At 38.6% G+C, this 3,738-nt stretch overlaps 1 non-coding gene across 1 annotated transcript; it reads left to right on the top strand.

Annotated features, from left to right (window-relative positions):
* The first annotated feature begins 3,360 nt into the window (after positions 1–3,360).
* On the top strand, positions 3,361–3,433 carry trnar-ccu (transfer RNA arginine (anticodon CCU)). Its single transcript has one exon. It is a non-coding gene; the product is annotated as a tRNA-Arg (tRNA).
* Positions 3,434–3,738: the final 305 nt, after the last annotated feature.

The raw sequence follows: 3,738 nt of genomic DNA on the forward strand, positions 1-3,738 counted from the left end.
AATTACAGTAGTCCAACCTAGAAGTAACAAATGCATGGACAAGTTTTTCGGCATCACTTTGAGACAGGATGCTTCTAATTTTAGCAATGTTCCGTAGGTGGAAGAAGGCTGTTCTAGACATTTGTCTTTTATGTGACGTAAACGCCAAATCTTGGTCAAAGATAACTCCAAGGTTCCTCACCGTAGTACTAGAGGCCAAAGTTATGTCATCTAGAGTAACTATATTGTTAGACAGCATATTTCTCATGTTTTTAGGCCCAAAGAGGATGATTTCAGTTTTGTCTGAATTTAGAAGTAGGAAATTGTAGGACATCCAGTTCTTTATGTCTTTTAGACATGCTTCAAATTTGACTAATTGGTTAGTATCTTCTGGTTTCACAGATAAATAGAGCTGGGTATCATCTGCATATCAGTGGAAGTTTATGGAATGTTTCCTAATGATTTTGCCTAAAGGTGACATGTAGAGATTAAAAAGTATTGGTCCTAACACAGAGCCCTGTGGAACTCCATAGCTGACTTTGGTGCATAAAGAAGAGTCATCATTAACATGAACAAGTTGGAATCTGTCTGACAGATAAGATTTAAACCAATGTAATGTGGTTCCTTTAATCCCAAATCCATGTTCTAGTCTCTGTAATAAAATGTTGTGGTCAATGGTGTCAAATGCGGCACTAAGGTCTAGTAAGACGAGTACAGACACAAGTCCATTATCTGAAGCCAGGAGAAGATCATTGGAGACTTTTACCAGTGCTGTTTCTGTACTGTGATGAGCTCTAAATCCTGACTGAAAGTCTTCATACAAATTATTCCTGTAAAGGTGATCACATAATTGTTTTGCAACTACTTTTTCAAGGATTTTAGAAATAAACGGGAGATTTGATATTGGTCTATAGTTGGCTAAATCCCCTGGATCAAGACAAGGTTTTTTAAGTAATGGTTTGATTACAGCAACTTTATAGGCCTTTGGTACATAGCCAGTTTCTAAAGATAGGTTAATCAAATCTAATATGAAAGTGTCTATTAAAGGTAGAACATCTTTAAGCAATTTGGTTGGAACAGGGTCTAAAAGACATGTTGTTAGTTTTGAGGAGGCGGTAGTTGAACTTAGCTCAGTGAGATCTATGGGTGAAAAGCAGTCTAAGATGGATTGGGGCCTTATTGAGGATTCTATAGCTGTTGTACATGAAGATCTAGCCGTAATATTTGTAGGGAGGATCTGGTGAATCTTTTCCCTAATGGCTACAATTTTACTAGTAAAGAAAGTCATAAAGTCATTGCTGCTCAAAGTTAAGGGAATACTAGGCTCAACAGAACTATGGCTCTTAGTCAGCCTGGCTACAGTGCTGAACAGAAACCGGGGGTTGTTCTTGTTTTCCTCTATTAATGCGGAATAATATGCTGTTCTGGCATCACGGAGAGCTTTTTTGTATGTTTTTAAACTGTTTTTCCAGGCTAACCGGGATTCTTCTAAATTAGTGGAACGCCACTTCCTCTCTAACTTTCGTGTTGCCTGCTTTAAGCTGTGCATTTGTGAATTGTACCATGGAGGTCGGCTCCTCTGATTCACTGCCTTCTATTTCAAAGGGGCAACTGTATCTAGTATCCTACGCAGTGAGGCGGCAGAATCGTCAACTAAATAATCAATTTGCACAGGAGTAAGATGGCTACTCACCATAGTATTGACACATGGTGGTGAAAAAGATGAAGAAATAATTTCTTTAAATGTATTCACAGCATTTTCAGATAAACAACTGCTGTAGTGGAATTTTTTCCTAACTGCTGTATAGTCCGTTATTGTAAATTCAAATGTTATTAGAAAATGGTCAGACAGAAGAGAATTATGAGGAAATACTATTAAATTATCAGTTTCAATGCCATATGTAAGGACAAGGTCTAACGTGTGACTAAAACAATGAGTGGGTTTATTTACATTTTGGGAAAAACCAATTGAATCTAATAATGAATTAAACGCAGTGCTCAGACAGTTACTGTCAGCATCTACATGAATGTTAAAGTCACCCACTATAATGACTTTATCTGTACTAAGCACTAAATCAGATAGAAAATCAGAAAATTCAATCAAAAACTCTGAATAAGGGACTGGAGGACGGTACACGATATCCAATAATAGTGGTTTTTGAGTTTTCCAGTTTGGGTGTGAAAGGCTAAGAGTAAGACTCTCAAATGAGGTATAACTATGTTTAGGTCTAGGAATTATTGATAAGCTAGAGTGAAATATTGCTGCTACTCCTCCACCTCGGCCTGTGCATCTAGGAACATGATAATTAATATGACTTTGGGGGGTTGACTCATTTAAACTGACATATTCTTCCTGCTGCAACCACGTTTCAGTGAGACAAAATAAACCAATTTGATGATCATTTATCAAGTCATTTACTAACAAAGATTTAGAAGAGAGAGATCTGATATTTAATAATCCACATTTGAAAGTTTTGGGTTTTGGTTCAGTATGAGCAGTTGTATTACCCAAAGGGTTCGAGTCCAATCTGGTTTGGTTCAAAGCAGAGTGGCGCAGCGGAAGCGTGCTGGGCCCATAACCCAGAGGTCGATGGATCGAAACCATCCTCTGCTAATTGTGTTTTGTAAGCTGACTTAGGGCCTTTACAACCTTTTAGTAAAGTGAACCAGATACAGAAAGTACATATTCACCTACTGTACAATTCCAGATGCATATGAGCTTGGGAATGCAATTTTTGTATATTTCACATTCTTTTCTCTGCTCTTTCAAATGCTTTCCTCCATCTTACTATACTAACTGCTTTTATTGTCATTATTGTGTTACCCAAAGGGTTCGAGTCCCATCTGGAGTGGTTGACAGCAGAGTGGCGCAGCGGAAGCGTGCTGGGCCCATAACCCAAAGGTCGACGGTTCGAAACTATCCTCTGCTAACTGTGTTTTGTAAGCTGACTTAGGGCTTTTACAACATTTTAGTAAAGTGAACCAGATACAGAAAGTACATATTCACCTACTGTACAATTCCAGATGCATATCAGCTTGGGAATGCAATTATTGTATATTTCACATTCTTTTCTCTGCTCTTTCAAATGCTTTCCTCCATCTTACTATACTAACTGCTTTTATTGTCATTATTGTGTTACCCAAAGGGTTCGAGTCCAATCTGGGGTACAATGCCAGTTTCATATCAGCATTGGAAACTAGTTTCTATGTGTTTCACATCTTTTTCTTTGCACTTTTAAAAATTTCCCTTCTACTCACAATATCTACTGCATTTGGGGCCATTATTGTGTTACCCAAAGCCAACATGGCATGTCTCACATTATGCTCTGTATAGGAAGCAACTGTTTGGTGGAAGAACTGATGAGTAAAGGTGTTTGAGATGCCCCAGTGGCCTAATGGATAAGGCACTGGCCTCCTAAGCCAGTGATTGTGGGTTCAAATCCCATCTGGGGTGGTTGACAGCAGAGTGGCGCAGCGGAAGCGTGCTGGGCCCATAACCCAGAGGTCGATGGATCGAAACCATCCTCTGCTACCTGTGTTTTGTAAGCTGACTTAGGGCCTTTACAACTTTTTAGTAAAGTGAACCAGATACAGAAAGTACATATTCACCTACTGTACAATTCCAGATGCATATCAGCTTGGGAATGCAATTTTTGTATATTTCACATTCTTTTCTCTGCTCTTTCAAATGCTTTCCTCCATCTTACTATACTAACTGCTTTTATTGTCATTATTGTATTACCCAAAGGGTTCGAGTGA

The sequence above is a fragment of the Channa argus genome, unplaced genomic scaffold (genome assembly GCF_033026475.1).
Source record: "Channa argus isolate prfri unplaced genomic scaffold, Channa argus male v1.0 Contig013, whole genome shotgun sequence".
Classification (NCBI taxonomy): domain Eukaryota; kingdom Metazoa; phylum Chordata; class Actinopteri; order Anabantiformes; family Channidae; genus Channa; species Channa argus.